The sequence below is a fragment of the Meles meles genome, chromosome 2 (assembly GCF_922984935.1).
Source record: "Meles meles chromosome 2, mMelMel3.1 paternal haplotype, whole genome shotgun sequence".
In the NCBI taxonomy this organism is placed as follows: Eukaryota; Metazoa; Chordata; class Mammalia; order Carnivora; family Mustelidae; genus Meles; species Meles meles.
In genome coordinates, this window is record NC_060067.1 from 73,811,908 (window position 1) to 73,832,064 (window position 20,157).

Below are 20,157 nucleotides of genomic sequence, written 5' to 3' on the forward strand. Positions count from 1 at the left end.
AGGCTTAACCCACTGAGCCACCTAGGCGCCCGTAAAATATTTTTTTAAAAAAGGAAGAAAGAAAAGAAAAGAAAGCAGCTTGAGTAGGTCTGGAGCACGAATACTGCCGGCACTGAGGGCCTTCGAGAGGTTGGGGGGGAGGGGCCAATGAAGGCACTGGACACCAGAGGACTTGACATATTTTTGTTGAGTGACAATACGAATAAATAGGTGAATAAATGAATAACTGAGGGGTGCCTGGGTGGCTCGGTGGGTTAAGACTCTGCCTTCCGCTCAGGTCATGATCTCAGGGTCCTGGGATCGAGCCCCGCATCGGGCTCTCTGCTCAACGGGGAGCCTGCTTCCCTCTCTCTCTCTCTCTCTCTCTCTGCGCCTGCCTCTCTGCCTACTTGTGATCTCTGTCAAATAAATAAATAAAATCTTTTTAAAAAATCAATAAATGAATGAATGTGCTAAGGAAAAGAACGGAGGAGACACGTAACTCAAGTTTATATATCTATATATCTATCAGTATATATTCTATTAGGCATAGACTTACACACTAGAAGCTCTGTCCTAAAGTAAGAGACTGAATGCTTGCTTTCTGTCTGAGCTAATCTGCCTTAGGGTGTGCACTGAGGTGAAACTAAGCCTGTTGCCCTGTCCTCACAGCAAACTGGCTTGAGGACTAGAGCACAAGCTGAAGGTAACAATGTAAGGCATGAGGTGGGCTCTGTGCCTCTAAGGATGTCTGGCTAGCATTTTGCTCCAAGGTAAGACTCCTCAGTAAATGGTGATACGCTGACTCAAATGAAATGTCTATTTTGGGAAGACGTATAAATGCTAAATATACCAAAACGAAGGGAAGTCATCTTAGCTAAGATCACTGCTGTGAATAAATGTCCTGGTTCCTATAGTTTGTTTTACACAAACTCCTGAAAGTACGAACAGCCCGATGAGGCAATTTTTGCTTTTTTGAAGATTGTATTTATTTATTTGACAGAGAGATAGAGAGGACAAGTAGGCAGAGCGGCAGGCAGAGAGAGGGGGAGAAGCAGGCTCTCCGCTGAGCAGGGATGTGGGGCTCGGTGCGGGGCTGGTGGGATCATAACCAGAGCTGAAGACAGCCACTTAACTGACTGCACCACCCAGGTGCCCCCAGATGAAGCAATTTTTAGAGCGAACTTTCTCTCTGGCAACCCCAGTTTCCTACTCATCTTATCATTGAAGGTGATGTGTGTGTATTCCTTTGATCTTAAACAAGCTAACTGATTCAGAACATAATATCATTATGAAAAAATATTATATAGACCAGGTGAAAGCAACCCAAATGTACATCAACTGACAAATGGATAAACAAAATGTGGTCTAGACACACAGTAGAATATTATTCAGCCTTAAAAAGGAGGGAGGGGCGCCTGGGTTGCTCAGTGGGTTAAAGCCTCTGCCTTTGGCTCAGGTCATGGTCTCAGGGTCCTGGGATCGAGCCCCGCATCGTGCTCTCTGCTCAAGAGGGAGCCTGCTTCACCCTATCTCTCTCTCTCTGCCTGTCTCTCTGCCTACTTGTGATCTCTGTCTGTCAAATAAATAAATTTTTTTTTTTAAAAAGGGAAGAAACCTCATCCACATGATACAGCATGGATGAGACTTAAGGATACAACGCTGAGTGAAATAAGCTGGTCACAAAAAGACCAACACTGTACGATTTCACTTATTTGAAGTATCTAAAGTCGCCAAATCTCTAGAAACAGAGAGTAGAATGGAGCGTGTCAGCGGCTGGGAGGAAACAGGGAGTCGTTTAATGTGCATAGAGTTTCAGTTTTGCAAGCTGAAAAACTTCAGGAGACTCGTGCTTAAGAATGTGAGCTTAGCCCTACTGAACTGTACCCTGAAAAACAGTCACAATGGCGGATTTTATAGTACTTGTTTATTCATACAATTTAAACAATTATATAAGAAAAATCTTACGTAGACCATTCAGATCGGGGATCACGTGATTCACGACGGCTGAAACTCTTCTCCCGGTGCATCTCAGTCGTGATGGTTTAAAGGTCTCTCTAAGCCCTTGAGGGCAGGTACATTGCTGCTAAACTTTTATAACAAACAGAACCTTTTTACTAAGCAAAACATCAAATTGGGTCCCCAAATGGCTTCATTTTCAAATCCAAAAGGGATTATTTAATTTTGTATTTGGGTAGCAACACCTTTGGTTTTATAGGTTAAAAAACATTTTTGTATGTTAGCTCATTCGAGCCTCACAAGAACACAGATGAGGAAACTAAAGCTTAGAGAGGATTGTGACTATGTGACTATGTGACTGTTCATGAGGCACACATCCAATTATGAGCGAGTATGAGTACTGAAACTGAGATAACTCCCTTAACTCCCGGTAGAGACCTCTGCCACTGAGAAAGTAATATAAAATAATTATATAGTACATACAGTATATAAGTAATATAGTACATACAGGTCAACATTCATTTTAGCAACCTTAAAGTTTATATTTTTGTAAAATCACAATTTCATGAGGAAGCAAATTTATCTCTTAACCATGAGAATCATATCAGTGAGAATCATCAATTTTTTGGACCATGAGATATAACCAAGACATCTGGTTCCTTTGGTGGCAACATAATTTAATTGTGGTCACGGTCAAGGACACTTTTCAAACTCAGATCTTCCTAAAGTGATGGCTAGTTTATTCTCACTTCTGGCCATGCAGAACATGCTCTTCTGGGAGTCAAGGTCACTGGGGATAGGAGCAAAGTTAAGGGTCATGAAGGGGAAAGAACCCTGAGTGGCCATCCACAGTGTGCCCTTCACAGTACTCCTATTTTATATTCTATCACTGTCTCTGTCCCAAATGCTCCTAAAGTGGTATTTTTCCCTTCCCAACAGTTTTAATCTGATTAGACTGGAGAATGTTATCCTCTGTTCTACTGCCCCCCCCCCCCCCCCGCCACCTCTCCAGCAGGTAAAGCAAGCAGTGGGACTGTGGTCAAGGATGTGGTACAAATTTAAACATTCTCTTTTGTCAGAACAACTTAAAAACATTTTAACAGGGATGCTGGGTGGCTCAGTTGTTTAAGTGTCTGCCTTTAGCAGGTCATGATCTCAGGGTCCTAGGATAGAGTCATGTATATGGCTCCTTGCTAAACTGGGACTCTACTTTTCCCTCTGCCCCTCCCCCTGCTTGTGCTCTCTCTTTCTCTCTCTCTCTTTTCTTTCTTTCTATCTTTTCCTCTTTCTCTTTCTGACAAATAAAATCTTAAAAATATTTCAACATTGGTGTAATGAAATAGGTAACATACCCTGTCTAACAAGAAAGCAAGAAAACTTGGTTTCGTTGATTTCTAAAAGTGTATTGAGGGGCACCTGGGTGGCTCAGTGGGTTAAAGCCTCTGCCTTGGGCTCAGGTCCTGATCCCGGGGTCCTGGGATTGAGCCAAGCAGGGGGCCTGCTTCCTCCTCTCTCTCTGCCCGCCTCTCTGCCTACTTGTGATCTCTCTCTCTGTCAAATAAATAAATAAATAATCTCAAAAAAAAAAAAAAAAAAAGAGCCACAGGAAATTTATACTCAGTTTCTTTAAAAAAAAAAAAGAAAAGTGTGTTGGTATTCACTAAATCAGAAATATTGCGAATCCAAAAATATTCAGCATAGTTTTGGAAACGGAAAGCGAGACAAGTCTAATTTTCAGACATACTGTTCTTAAGATAATGAAAACAAAGTCCTTTTGAATCCCTTTGGCTGTTTCCACATTTCTTAGACGCTTCCATTTACACAATTTTCAACCTGCATAGGAACCTTCTAGGCTTGTTCCCAAGTTTCAGGCTTTTTCAGGCTGCTTGAGAGCAAGGCCAATTGTCTGGATGCGCACTGGAAGTTTTAAACAGAAGAGGGCACCAAATCTGAGAGCTTCCAACACCATGCTCCCCAGGGAAGGTGGCGGGGGGGGGGGGGGGGGGGGGGGGGGTTGGGCACAAGAAAGGAGGGAAAGCAGAAGGATGGAGGGACACCTAACTGATAGGGGTTCATAATCAAACTCCAGAGCTGCAAGTCAGAAAGTGAATATTCATGTGAGTTCTCTTTCATGCTAAAAGAGCTGGGATTTGGCATAAGGGTTTGAGATTCTGTGAGTGTTGCTCTGGAGAAGAGGTTGACTTGAGAGGACTGACAGAGGGAGCCTACACACTGAACCTAAGTGCTACGTGTGCACAAAGGAAACGAGTAATTGAAAAGATCCTGTCTGTGTGTTCATTTTCTAAATATACGGACAAAGACTACACTACAATGAAACAAATTGTTTTGGTCTTACTGCCACCTAGTTCTATTTCAGTTTTGTTTTGTTTTGTCTTGTTTTAACATGGAAATCTTGCAGTAGATTCTGTAAAATTGTATTCTAGAAGGAAAAATACTACAGTCCACTGTTTTTATCCACATTGGGAAATTCCTTTTCGAATATTGTGGGTAGATTGTCAGGGAATTTAGCTTTTCTGTTTAAACCTACAAAATAAAACTTCTTAAATGATGACTCTGAACAGATTTTAGGCTCATATAGTTCAAAACAAATATTTCAGTATCCCATTATAAGAATAATGGCCTGATTTTTAAGATTTGAGAGTTTCATTTTCTGGGAGAACTGCCCACACTGTTCCTCACCTCCCTTTCCCCAGGATGTGCAGACAAGGGCTAAGCTCTTCCTGCTGTCAGAAAGTCTGTGCAGAGCAGCACTGTTCACCGAAAATAGAGAGCCAGCTATGTGTATAAATTTCAATATTTTAATATTGACATCTAAAAAAGTTTAAAAAGGTGACATTGATTTTGATATAGTTTATTTAACTCAATATATCTAAAATATTATCACCACCATGTTACCAATAACAAATTATTACTGAGCTATTTTATCTTTTGGGGGGGTTATTAACTAGGTCTTTGAAATCTGGAGAATTTACATTTACACCACATGTCAATTTGGACAAACCACAACAAAAGTGCTCAAAATCCACATGTGGCCAGTAACTACCATATCAGACAGGCAGTGCAGGTCTGGAACATATTAATTTTTAGTAATGAGAAAATATGCAATTAATCAGTTAGGTAGCAAACTTAATGATGTATCTAAAATACACTGCCATCTATGTCTAATTCTACCTTTTTATTTTTATTTTTTTTTATTGCAGTAAAATACATATAATGTAAAATTTACCATCTTAACCATTTTTAAATATACAGTTGACCTTAACTTTTTTAAAGTTTTTTTTCTTTTAAAGAGAGAGTAATTGTTTTTATTGCAGTAAAATACATATAATGTAAAATTTACCATCTTAACCATTTTTAAATATACAGTTGACCTTAACTTTTTTTAAGATTTTTTTCTTTTAAAGAGAGAGTAATTGTTTTTATTGCAGTAAAATACATATAATGTAAAATTTACCATCTTAACCATTTTTAAATATACAGTTGACCTTAACTTTTTTTAAGTTTTTTTTTTTTTTCTTTTAAAGAGAGAGAGAGAGAACCCAAGGCAGGGCAGGGAGGGGGGCAGACTCCCTGCTGAGCAGGGAGCCTGACACGGGGTTGATCCCAGATCTCCAGGATCATGACCTAAGGAGAAGGCAGATGCTTAACTGACTGAGCCACCCAGGAGCCCCTCAAATAATCATATCTTTGTAAATTCCATTCTATCTTTTATTTAAACAACAGTTTACATTCAAAATTGGCATAATTGCATGTGAATAATGTGGTATTAACTCTTGTTTGAAAAACTTAACTTTTGTATTTTCTTAGTTGTATGAACCGAATAGTCATAAAACTTTTATCTTTTTGAAACACCTACAGTAAGTTTTGGACTTTGCGACATGCTATGCAGATGACTACATTTTTATGAATCCATTGGACCTGGAACTCTGAAGTAAATATGGAATTACTTAGCGTGCTTGTTCACTGAGGATACTTTGGTAGTTGGTTCCTCCCCCCCCCAAATGCTTCAGTTTGGGTACACCTAAAAGTCAGGCTCAGTATCAGACTCTTCTCCCACAGTTGCCCCATGGCAGGGATATCTGGGTTAAATATGATCAGCACTACCTCAGTTGGCTCCAGATGGACCCACTAAAGGGGTCAGTCTAGAACCAAATAACTTATTGTCCTGCTCATTTGCTTGTCTTTGATTCCATGTTCACATGTCTTTTTTTTCAAGATATTCTTTAGATACTGCCCATTTCATGGATTGGCTTTCTTTGTCAATACTCATACTTACTAATATATTTGCTACTTCATAAAAATAAGGACATTACAATATATTTTTTAAAGATTTTATTTATTTGTTTGACAGAGATCACAAGTAGGCAGAGATGCAGGCAGAGAGAGAGTGAGAAGCAAGCTTCCTGCTGAGCAGAGAGCCCGATGCAGGGCTCGAACCCAGGACCCTGGGATCATGACCTGAACCGAAGGCAGAGGCTTAACCCACTGAGCCACCCAGGCGCCCCTATAATATTTTTTCTAATATTCTAAATATTCTTCTCAATAAAGAGAAGGATATACTTAGGAATTTCTTTACCTTCTACTGAAATCTGCCTAAAATCCTGAACACAATACAACGATAAGGCGTAAATGTCTATTGTGGAAGATACCAAGTACATGTTCCCTTGTTTAGATCTTTCCTTCCTTCCTTTCTTTTTTCTTTTTAAATTTATTTTTTATTTCATTTTGCCCACTCTTATTGAGCTATACCTGGCAGGCTCCATCGGTGGTGCATACCACTCTTGATCTCAGGGTTATGAGATCAAGCCCCACGTTGGGTGTAGAACCCAACTACCCAACTTTCTTTTCTTGAAAAAGAAAAAGAAAGCCATTAGTAAAGTGTACGGGGTAGTCAGAGGAATGGTTTGACATCTGTATGCAAGGCATCTTTCTTTCTTTTTCTAATTGCCATTTCATTTAAATGCCACTGGGTTCAGTTATGCCTAAGCAGCTTCTAAAAAATTTTGGGCTCATCACATGAAAACTGCATCAGTTGCATACTATCTATAAATTTATAGTTCTACCCATTCAGCTAAGACATGTAGACATAGAGAGCCTTGGTAGTGGCCCCTCTATAGAGCTCCCTCTGAGATTCAATGCTAGGAGTCCACAAAAGACTTGCTATCCCTCTCCAGGAAGTCGTGGCCTAGGCTCTGTGTATGCCCTCTTTTGAACATTGCTTTGAAAAGAAGGTTTATCTTATTTTTTATTAAGGGGTAGCAAGGATATTCAAGATTTATTGTTTACTTGTAAGTTGTAAGGAAACGAGATGCTTCAACATCCTGATCATGATTTTTTAAAAAAATATTTTATTTATTTATTTGTCAGAGACAGAGAGAGAGAGCACAAGCAGGGGAGTGGCAGGCAGAAGAAGAAGCAGGCTCCCTGCTGAGCAGGAACCTTGACTCCAGGCTCAATCCCAGGACCCCGAGTTCATGACCTGAGCTGAAGGCAGATGCTTAACCAACTGAGCCTCCCAGGCATCCCTCTGATTATGAACTGACCTGACATAAAGCTCCTGGAGCTGGGACAAGGTTGCGTAGAGGCTAGGCAAGGACACTTCTGGAATTATATGTATGGGAAGAAGTTTGGTGTATGAGTGTGTGTGGTGGAGAATGCAGCAGCCAAAGAATGAAGAATATTGAAAATGTTTTCTCCCAACATTTTTCTTTTCTTATGGAAATAGGACTCCTGTGTTGGGTAAGAATTAGTCCACGATGCCCAGGGACACTGAGGATATGAGCCCGAAGGCTACACTATCTCAATGTAGCAAGCTGGCTTGCAAAATAAACCCAAACTATTAAAAGAAGCAGAGGAGAAAGATGGAGAATGAGTAACCTGAAAATGAGTGGCTTTGTTAAAATCCTCCTTGCCTGTCCATGGGTTGGATAAGTGAGCCAATAAATTTATTGCCGTATTTGGCTTAGCTGGCTCAAGTCAGTTTTTGTTGTTAATCATAAAAATAAAAGCTACCACTTATTTTACCAGCAAAAATGGGTTTATTCAGGAATAAAGGAGACTTGCAATCCAGGGCAAATAAGTTGCTGGCAGAACCGTAGTTAAGTCTGGAGAACAAAGGAGAGGTATGCTCTTTTTAATGGAGAAAAGGAGTAAGTTGGGAAGACTGTTATAAACTAGAAGTCCACTGGAGTAAACTGGGAGTTCAAAGTGTAATGGCTTCTCAGTGGCTGAGCTGTGGTGGGGAAGGAGGATAGCCAAATAGTATCCACATGCAAGGTCAAGTCTGTCTGAGTGTAGAGATTAATCTAAAAATAAAATGAGTATATCTTATTGCATTCATTTTTTAAAAGATGTTATTTATTTAATTTCGAGAGAAAGAGCACAGAGGGAGGGTGAGAGGGAGAACCAGACTCCCTGCTGAACAGAAAGCCTGATTCGGGGCTTGAAGCTAGGACCTTGACATCGTGACCTGAGATACAAGCAAACACTTAAATGACTGAGCCACCTAGGTACCCCAAAATAAATACTTTTTTTTTTTTAAGATTTTATTTAAAATAAATACTTTTTAAAAAAAGGCATGGATTGGGACGCCTGGGTGGCTCACTAGGTTTAATGTCTGTCTTCAGCTCAGGTCATGGTCCCAGGGTCTTGGGATGGATTTCTGAATCAGGCTCCCTGCTCAGCTGGGACTCGGCTTCTCCCTCTGCCTGCTGGTCTCCCTGCTTGTGCTTTCTCTCTCTCTCTCTCTTTCTCTGACAAATAAATAGACAAAATTAAATTAAAAGGCAAGGATTTACTCTCTCAAATTTAAAAACTTTTCCAAAATGGCCATACTTTGCTTTTACAATAAGAAAAAAGGCCAACTTAGTTTTTATTATTATTATTTTTTAAAAGATTTATTTATTTGAGAGAGAGAGAGAGAGAGAGTGTGTGTGTGTGTGTGTGTGTGTGTGTACAGGAGCACAGGGTGGAGAGGGAGAGGGAGAGGGCAAGAAGTTCTCAAGCAGACTCGGCGCTGAGCCCTGAGCCAACACAGAGCTGCATCTCACCACCCTGAAACCAAGAGTTGGAAGCTCAACCAATTGCATCACCCAGCACCCCAAGGTCAATTTTAATCTCAAAAATTAAATCTTCAGATAAGAAAGGATAAAATTTTTATTTCTCTTTGAGGGCTCATAATTTCTGGGCAGGATAAGGATAGGTGCTACAATAAAGTAGAGCAATCTCTATTTTAAGTACTTTCACACATTCCACTCAAAATTGTTAATATAGCAAGGAGGTTTCCTTCTTATAATTTATTTCTGCTCTAATACTGAAAATGGTCTGCTTGGTTTTGTAGGCACAATGTTCTATTGTTTGTGTTAAAGCTACTCAAAATGTTTATTCCTTATCTCTCCCATTTTGTTTAATTATTCATAATTTTGAAAATAAGCTACTTTCATCCTAATACTACTAATAATGTGAAGCAGATAGGACTGGGGCCTCCCACCCTTCAGAGATTTAGGAAAACTTGGTCCCAGCACTCACTTATTTTATGGACTGTGAGAGCCCCAAATCTGCTTTTAGATTTCTGTGAATTCCTTAAAGTTTGCTTCCTTGGGGTTCCCTGGACCTTAGGCTAAGATAGATATTGGAAGCATGCTCTTCATTGTTTTGCACTGGAATTCCATACCTGCCAAGCACTTTGTGAGGTTAACAATTCTGCCAAGGATTTGCTGTGTTGCTGAATGAATGCATCTCAGGGGGCACAGCCAACTGTCTATCATCTCTGTGACTCCAACTCTACCCCCTATCTCTTTAGTGCAATCAACAAATTCCTCTCCTTATTCTCCTTTTGATGAATAGCTCTTCACACTTAAATCTTAGCTTCTCTGCTGGCTAAACATGGAACTTTCCCAACAGGTAGGTCTCATTCCTAAGAGAAATGATCACACTAGTTGCTAGAATAATAAGATTTCCCCATTTGTTAAAGTAAGAAAGAGGAGCATTTGACACCTACTTGGGTTAACAAAGCTCTATCTGGCTGACACCTCTGTGATCCCATTGATTGGAAAGATTGTTTCAGTGATGATACTGTTTGAGAGTCTCCCTTTCTCTATCTCTCCATGTGGTCCCTTTGAAAGATGTGAACTGTGAAAGAGGAGAAAAATGTCATCTCTGACAATGGAGCCTTTTAACTAATAGACTGTAGTCCTATTAACTTTCTAAGCATTGTGTTTATTTCCCTTTTTGTCATCAAATTTGGGGGGAGATCAGTTGGTATTACTATTTTTATTTAAAAGATACAAAAAGGGGGCTCCTGCCAGCCCAGTTGGGAAAGCATGAGACTCTTGATCTCAGGGTCATGAGTTTGACCCCCACACAGGATGTAGAGATTACTTAAAAAAAAAAAAAAGATACAAAAACACATAAGATACCAAAAGATTGGTAATCAGTTACAAATCGAAGATGATATATTTCTTGATGTCCTAGCATCATTTCCAAGGTGGTTTAAAACCACATATCATGAATTAACATGAATTAACTTAAAGATCAGTTGCTAGGGGCACCTGGGTGGCTTAGTGGGTTAAAGGCTCTGCCTTCAGCTCAGGTCATGATCTCAGGGTCCTGGGATGGAGCAGAGATCAGGCTCTCTGCTCAGCAGGGAGCCTGCTTCCCCCTCTCTCTCTTTGACTGTTTCTCTGCCTACTTGTGATCTCTATCTGTCAAATAAATAAATAAAATCTTTAAGAAAAAAAAAAGATCAGTTGCTATAGCACAAATGTCCTTAGTAAAAATAAAACCCGGAGAAACTGAAGTCAACATTTATCCCCAAGTAATTTACAGTCTGACTCTGGTACCTGAATAACTTCTTACTCTGGAAGCTATTCAGTGCCACCTGGGGAACTTCTTGCAAGGAAGAATTCTGCAGAAGATGCTAAAGACAGCTTAAGAGTATAGGAAAGTCTTTTAGGTACTCATGAATATACGTTTGTTTGGTTTCTTTATGAAAGCTTGTAAAAATTAAAACCAATGTAATTCAGGATGCCTGACTGGCTCAGTCGGTAGAGCATGGGACTCTTGATCTCAGGGTTGTGAGTTTGAGCCCCACCTTGGACACTGAGATTACTTTTATTTTTTTAAGACTTTATTTATTTATTTGAGAGAGACAGAATGAGAGAGAGAGAGAGAGCATGAGAGAGGGGAGGGTTAGAGGGAGGAGCAGACTCCCTGCTGAGCAGGGAGCCGGATGTGGGACTCTATCTCTGCACTCCAGGATCATGACCTGAGCCGATGGCAGTCCCTTAACCAACTGAGCCACCCAGGTGCCCGAGATTACGTTTAAAAATAAAACAAATAAAATGATTTCAGTGCCCTGATGCTTTGAAATGATTTCTTTTTTAAAAAATAAAATCAATGTGATTCAATATTTTGGGGGAGGAAAACATTATCTGATTTTCAACTGTTTTTTGAGTGACTCACGTGCAGCAGACACTACTGGAGTCATTACAAGAATGTGAAATGGTGTAAGATGATGTCCTTGCTCTCAGGAAACTTGCGTAAGGAGGATGCAATAGTGGCATAATAGTAATAGCCAACCTTTACAGAGTACTTAGTCTGTGATAGGCACTGTTCTAAGTGCTTCTCATTTAATACTTTTTTTTTAAAAATTTCATTTATTTGACAGAGAGAGAGAGTGCACAAGCAGGGGGAGTGGCAGGCAAGAGGGAGAGGGAGACTCCCCACTGAGTAGGGAGCCTGATGCGGGGCTCGAACTCAGGACCCTGGGATCATGACCTGAGCCAAAGGCAGACTGACCAACTGAGCCTCCCAGGCGTCCCCTCTCATTTAATCCTTTACAAGCATATGAGGGAAGTGAGACAGAAAGACAATACTCATAAGTAATATTGAGTACTAATACATGCCAAGACGCTGTTCTAAGTGCTTTATCTATATTAACTCATTTAATTTTCACGTAAGGCCTAGATGGCACATAGTATTACTTTAGAGATCAATTAATCTAATCCTTACAACAAGCTTATTAACTAGGCCCCTTTATTGTTCCTTTCTGCAGATGTAAAGTGGGGTGTAAGAGAAAAAGTCATTATATACCTTGGCCAAGTTCCACGTCTGGTAAGTGGTAGAACCAGGAATCAAACTCACTTCGTCTAGTGCCAGAGTCTGCACCTTAACCCCTCTTAAGTACTTTCTCTACTATAAAATCCCATTCTATGTGCATTTAATTTACCTGAATTCAACCATCTACACTGAGAGAATGAGAAAAAAATTAAATGGGGAGGCAGTTCCTCCTCACTCTCTCCTCGGTGGGTATGCGCTCTGGAGAGAGTGTGCTATGGGAAAATGAACAACTGTCCGCTCCTGTCCAATGACAGGAGTCATTGTCAACTGTCCAATGAATGAACCGCTCCTGTGACGCTCAGAGGGCAGGTGTGTTGCCAAATTGGGGGGGATTTTAGCTTTGAAGATTTGGTAATACTTATATAGGAGGGTCTCTCCATGAAGGCCAATTCCTTTCCTCTGGGGTTGCAACAGTGATATCTTTCCGTGCTGAAGGAGAGCACAGCTGACCCAGAGAGAACACAGTAGGTTGCTCTCTCATTGGCACCTTGTGAGGAATTTCCAGGAATTTTCTGGACTATAACTCTTTTTTTCCCCTTGCTCACTGACTTTGGAGCTGCCATCTATGTAAGATGTGAGGCTCCTGTAGACAATGATTATAAACTAAGGCAAAAATATAGTGTCATTGGCAAAGTAGAAAACAAAAGATCCAGTGAGTCAAGAGAAGGGAGAAATCACATTTAGGGTGGGGGATGAGAAGTTTGTTGGGAAATTAGGGAAAAGTTTATGAAGGAGAGGATATTTGAGATAGACTCTGAAGGACACGTAGCTCTGACACCCAGAGTAAGAGAAGGAGTTGTATGTGGGAGGGGGATCCTGAGCAAAGGCGCGTGGGTGGGAGAGCTCAGGGCATGATGAGTGAGAGCTGGTGTGGCTGTTGCCAAAACTCCATCAAGGAAAATGTTGGAAAGTAAACTTGGTAAGATGGGCAGTGGGCCATTTTACAGAGGCCTTTGTAAGGGAGGAAAAGATTTTCCTTTATCCTCGTAGGGTTCCTGGCTGCCGGTCTGAAGAGTAAATGGACAAAGACTGATTAACTGGATTATTATATTATTAAATAATACATATCATATAATAATATAATATAAATATTATATTAATTATATTTTATCATATTAATTTATATTTGTATTTATAAACAGAAATAAATGTATTTATGTATATTTATTATATCAATCATATTATATTACATTAATATAATAAAATATATTATTATGTATTATATAACATATAATATTATATAATATATATTGTATGTATAAATATATTAACATGTTTATTTAATATAAGTTTTACATGACCTGGGAATCTTCATACAGAAATGAAGATCCAAAGAAACAGACCTATGTTCTTTTATGCTAACTTCGATGAAGAGAGGACAGTAATAGAAAAATATGATAGGTTAAGGAGCATGAGATAATTGTAATAAACTGGGGAAACTTAGCAAGGCCTGTTTGCCAGGATTTTTCTGGGTGTTCCTTTGTCTTCAGAGATAAGGATGTTTCTTTCCTCTGGGCATAGAGAGGGCGCTTCTCACAGAGGGTTTTATGGGATGGGGATAGGAGGTCAGAGTGACCCTCCTGCTTCTGCCATTTTATCAAATTGCTTCAGCTTAAAATATTTAACATGCAAAAAAAATATTTAATATGCCAACATGCCAGATTTGGGGGCAGTATGTCCTGAACCCCATCACTTCCAATGCCAAGTTGGGGAGTCTGCATTCAGAGATTTTGAGTAGTGATGACATCATCAGAGCTATGCTGTAAGATTAATCCGGCAGGGATATATGAAACCAAGTGGAATTGGAAACAGCATCAAGTATACTAATTAGAGGGGCACCTGGCTGGCTTAGTTGGTGGAACATGGGATTCTGATCTTGGGGTCATGAGTTTGAGTCCCAAGCATGCTAGTTACAGGTCTAATGTAGTAATCTGGGGACAATATAATAGTATAACAGAGCCTTGTATGAGACACTTTGATTGGCAAATAATGGGAGCCAACTTAATGTAGCTTTATGTAGCTTAAGCCAAAAAAGAGAGTATTTTATAAGGGAACTGAGATGATTCAGAAAAACTTGGGGTAGGTGGGCAGCTGGGCCTCAGGGTAATAAGCTTTAAGTTTAGGGCTTCTTAGTTAAGCTGGCTGCTGTGGATAACCCAGGATGGGCCACACTGATAAGCTCACAGTGGTTTTATAAACTTTGTTAAAGTGAGACATTCTAACCACAGTTGGTTCAGATCACTTCTCTCCATTCACTTATTTCTAGAGTCTGTACCCGCCACAACTGGCTATTTTTCCTGTTGGGAGAGGGTTGGAACTGGGGACAGCTGCCTCCACAGTGCCTGAACTTGTAGACTACTTCAGTATTTTACAACAGTTACATGTTTTTTTGTTTGTTTGTTTTTGAGGTTCATGGTTTAGATGAACTATTTCTAATCTTTAGTTACAGCATTTAAACACACCTGCTGGGTTGCCTGGGTAGGTCAGTGGATTCAGCGGCTGCCTTCAGCTCAGGTCCTGGGATAGAGGCCCAGGCTGGGGGGGAGGTCCCCACTCAGTGGGGAGTCTGCCTCTCCCTCTGCCCTACCCACTGCGGGTTGCTCACCAGCTCTCACTCGCTCTCCCACTCCACTCTATCTCAAATAAATAAATTCTTCTTTTAAAAAAGATTTTATTTATTTATTTATTTATTTGACAGAGAGAGACAGAGTGAGGGAGGGAACACAAGCAGGGGGAGCAGGAGAGGGAGAAGCAGGCTTCCCAACTGAGCAAGTAGCCTGATGTGGGGCTGGACCCCAGGACCCTGGGATCATGACCTGAGCCGAAGGCAGATACCTAACCAACTGAGCCACACAGGCACCCCTCAAATAAATAAAATCTTCAAAGAATTTTTTTAAAAAGACAAATTTTAATATTCTAAACTAGACAAAAAATTTAGTTATCTTTATATTCTTTCTGTAGAAAATAATATTTGCAAACTCATCACATGGAGAAGCAATGAAAGGCTATGTAGCCAGTGAATGTAATAAAATTGCTTTAGAGGCATGTCAGGCAGCTGATTAATAAAAATAGTATCGTATATTTTATTTTTCTGGATTTTATAATATTTGAGATATTGATCAGCTTTTAAAAATCTGTCAGAATGAAAAATCTGTAAGAATGAAATTTAGGACAACGGATAGAAAAGCTAGAGAGCTTCACAACTAATGAGACAAGAGTAGGGAGTACAAGAAAGTGTTAATTGGGAGGCACATACTTAATGGCTCAGTACAGGACTGGAAGTGATCATCAAAGTGAGTGTCACAGGGAAGACTAAATTCTCAGAGTGGTAGTGGGTAAATCTGTTGCCCCTCCCAACATGGAAATTCACTTTCTTAGGCTAATTCTTGGAGGCTTCTAATTATATTTGATTAAGCGAGACCATATTTTATAATGTTTCAAAGCTCGACTGTTAGGGTATTTTTTTTTTAAAGATTTTATTTATTTGACAGACACAGATCACAAGTAGGCAGAGGCAGGCAGAGAGAGAAGAGGAAGCAGGCTCCCTGCCGAGCAGAGACCCATGTGGGGCTCTATCCCAGGACCCCAAGATCATGACCTGAGCTGAAGGCAGAGGCTTAACCCACTGAGCCACCCAGGTGCTCATTAAAAAAAATTTAAAAAAAAAATTTCATTTCTTCTTGGCTTATCAAGATTTTTCTTACACTACTGTCATACTATTCATTTCAAATTGATGTGAGTTTCATAATTTCTAACATTTAAAAAACATGAAGTCCTTTTTTTCCCCAAAAGATTATTTATTTAAGTAATCTCTACACTCAACATGGGGCTTGAACTCACAACCCCAAGATCAAGAATCACATGCTCTATTGACTGAGCCAGCCAGGCACCCCAAATGTAAGTGTTTGTTACCTAGCATAATGAATGACCTTAGGCCTTGAATTTACCATACTTTGCTTTCTCTTTTTTCTTGTATTTTCTTTTTTTTTTATAAGATTTTATTTTTATGTAATCTCTACACCCAACATGAGGGTCAAACTTAAAAATCCAAGATTAAGAGTCACAATGCTCTACTTGCATTGGATCTTTGAAATGTTTTGCTCTAAGAATAGAAACAATAAGTATACCTGGGGTACACAAAAGACTCTTTTATCTGACTTTTTCATTCCTTTACCTCATTCATTTATCTCACTCCAAAAATCTACTACTGGAAAACAGGATCCCAGTTATTTATTTTTGTGGGGTGAGGGTTTCACAAAGTCAATCACATGCACCATCGTCCTGGGAACTACTTATTAATCTGCTTTCAAGTTATCTAGACCACTTACAGAAGCACCTGCTGTTGCCATTTTAAAATTTTAGAATCAAAAAGACTCAGTGCTACTCATTTGGTCGGATAACCAGATATGCATCTTACTTCAATACAAATTTGCCCCTTGCTCTACTCAGCCCCTGTCATTTGGAAGTTCTGTGTATCTAGTTCCTGCCTAATTCAGCAAATAGCATGTTAGTGATTAAGGGGCTCTTTGGGTTAATGGTAAATAAAAAATATTAAAGACTGAAATTTCGCTAGAACAATATAAAAATGATTAAGTTTTCCATCATAGAAGTGTTGGAAAAACACCAAAATCGGCTTATAATACATGTAAACCACCTTATAAAAATATACAGGACATCCTGAGGAAAAACTGAAAAGCAAAATAATTTTGGACATATGGATTTGGCTAGCTTTAGACACAATCGTAAAGTAGATAACTGCCTACATTTGAGTTCACAGTTTGCTTAACCAATTTTAGCTCTTTCCTGAGATTTGCCTTGGCTCCTTAATTTCCCATCTCTCTCTCTCTGCCTCACCAGATCCAAGCTTGTCTCCCTCCTTCTACCCCTGGCTTCTTACCCCACCCCCACCCCCCATCTTACTCTGTCCCTCCCTTTCCTGCCCTGCCCCACCTAGTCAGTGAGAGGGAGGCTGTTATTGCTAAACTTCCCCGTTAGGCTCAAGGGTGTCAGCATTTCCAAAGACCTTCCTCTTTCCCAACTTTCACCTCAGTGACCTCAAAAGGGAGCTTGTAAAAATAAGAAAAGCGGGATTCAAATTCCAACTCTGTCCTGCATTAACAAAAGCAAGTCACTTATTTTTAGACCTCAGTGTTCTTAACGGTAGAACAATTGGGTCAGAGTAAATACATAGTATTCCTGGCAGATCTAAAAGACTAAAAGCTGGAAGTTGGGGACTCCAACCTTGCCCTTTCCATCTGTCAAAGCTTACTTCTTGGGGCACCTCAGTGGCTCAGTTGTTTAAGCATCTGCCTTCAGCTCGGGTCAAAATCTCAGGGTCCTGGGATTGAGCCCCACGTTGGTGGGCTCCCTGCTCCACGGAGATTCTGTTTCTCCCTTTCACTCTGCCTGCTGCTGCCCCTGCTCATGTGTTCTGTCTCTCTGTCAAATAAATAAATAAGATCTTTTTAAAAAATTAGTTTTCTTTCTCTATCCAGGTAACCAAATAAAAATGCGGACTTAGTAGCTGGGCTCTGAAAATTCTCTTCTAGTAGAGAGTAGAAAGTCTCTACTTTTAGGCTGACTGAATTGTGAATAAGGCCCTTTCACTTCAAATCACAGATCAGAGGTATAGGTTTGTTCATAAGGAGAGCACAGGATAGGGAGAAACTGGCCTGGTCTCTCCTTCAGTCCTGGAGAGGACAACACAGAGGAGGAGGAAGCAGAGCAGAACAGCAGGAATGTGGAGTCTGGAGTCAGCCTGCTTGGGGTCTCCTGCCTGGCTCCCCTGCTCACTTGCTGGTGGTCTCGAGAAAGTTGCTTTACTCTTCCGTCACCTCGATATCATAGTCTGCAAATGATAACAGTATTTCCTGGGTTGTTATGGGGATTAGAATAGAAGCTTCTATTAGAATAGAAGGTGAAAAGTAAGTACACATTCAATCAACACTATTAAGATGACCCTAAATTTCAAAAGTATTTTGTGGGTATTTAGGACTCTGATCACATATAAGTACAGTTATTATCAATTACTACACCTATTATGAACTCTTGAATATTAACTTTAACTGTAGAACTATTACTATTTCCCTCTCTTCTTCACATCATTGGAGTTTCCACTTACATAGATTCACGGTATTTTAAAGATAGATTTATTTATTTGTTATTTATTTATTTGTTTTAGAGACAGAGAGGGGGAGAGAGAGAGAGCGGGCACACAAGAGCAGGGGAAGTGCAGAGGGAGAGGGAGAGATTCTCAAGCAGAATTCTGCTGAACACAGAGCCCATGGCAGGGCTGGATGTTACGAGCCTGAGATCATGACCTGAGCCGAAACCAAGAGCTGGACACCTAACCAACTGAGCCACCCAGATGCCCCTAGATTCATAGTATGTTAAAACACTCAACCCATCTTCCCATTTATTCCATTTTTTTCTTGCCTGGTATTCACATTTTAATTACTGTTCTTCTTAATTATAGGCGACCCTTTCATCCTCCATATCGATTGGGTTCTTATCCTGACCCTAATCTCTCTCTCTCTTTTTGCTTCGTGTTCGGGGTCATCAGCAGATTTGGGAGGTCTAGTCAGACACAATGAAGCAGACAGAAAGAACAGGAAATAGGAACAGAAAGAGAGGGAATATGTTGGCAATCAGTGGAGGAAGGAGTGTCTGGAGAGAGGGAGATGAGGAAGATGGCAAGAAACACTCAACCACCTGCTGTGTTAGACAGAGCTTGACCCAAGCAGAGGTGAATAGACCTACAAGGTGGCATCCAAGCCCAGCGAATTTGGGAGAATAGGACATGAGGCTAGTGTCAAAGCTGAAGGAGAGGGCAATACTTTTTGTCCTTGATGTTTGATCATGAACAGTTAAAACACACCTGTACTTTAAGAAGTGCTTGTGGTTAAAAGCATGGGCCCTGGAGAAGGATTGAATATCCAACTCTATTGTTACCTGTGTAACTTTAATGAGTAGCTTAACCTTTCTTACCTTGGATGTGAACTATAAGATGGAGATACTTGTAAAAACTCATAAGATTAAGAAAAAGTACCTAGTGGTATACTAACAGTGGTCAATACTGTTATTATTTCATTATTATTTACCATTACTAAAATAATGCCCCCCCCCACTCTAGTTAGTTGGTCAATAGGAAAAAACTGCAGAGAAGAAAGAAAGCAAACAGTGGAAAAAACAAAGTTTTTGGTTTGCATTTCTAATCTTTAGAGTGATCCAGGAAATAAACAGAAAGAAAATTTTTTATCAATTCATTTTAACTTAGTAGCATGGAAGAAACAGAGTTAAGTGCTCTTGAAAATTAGTCAGCTCACAAATATGGAAATTTATTTCAGAACTTTCCCCATGGAATATATTTATCTTTGTATTTTAACTAACTACTATGGCATTTATCCTGGATTTTAATAGGAAACCTATTTTATTCAGAAACTCTAAAGATTAATATGATCTTAAATCACCAATAAAATTGTCTTCATGTACATTTCATTTGGATTTTTAATTTTTATAATAAATACAAGGAGGCAAATCTGCTTACAAAAATTGGTTTTATCATTGAAAAATATTAGAAATTCTAACTAGAATAAAATATAATCCATCTTAACACTTCAAATATTTTAACAAAGCAATAAAATGTATGTTAAAAGTAATTTATTTGTTGAGAGGACTAATAAAATGTAAAGCACTCTCTTAAAGAGAAAGCTGCTTTAAAAATATATCAAGAACTCAAAGTATGAAATGACTTGTTTTACTAGAAAACAGTACAAGGTAAAATTACATGTGTAACTCATGAGGATTTAACTTCCCTTCTATGAGGATTTAACTTCTGTTCTATATTCAAAACTCTGTACTTTCTGCTTATTTTATCTGATTGCTTTTGATGGTACAAATTTCATTCTTAAGAATTGTTTCAAATTAACATGTCTCCCCCCACCCCCCAGAGGTTTTGAACATTTTCTGGGGAAAGCCTCTTATAACTTGTTCAATATAAAATGTTTTAGAGGGGCGCCTGTGTGGCTCAGTGGGTTAAGCCTCTGCCTTCAGCTCAGGTCATGATCTCAGGGTCCTGGG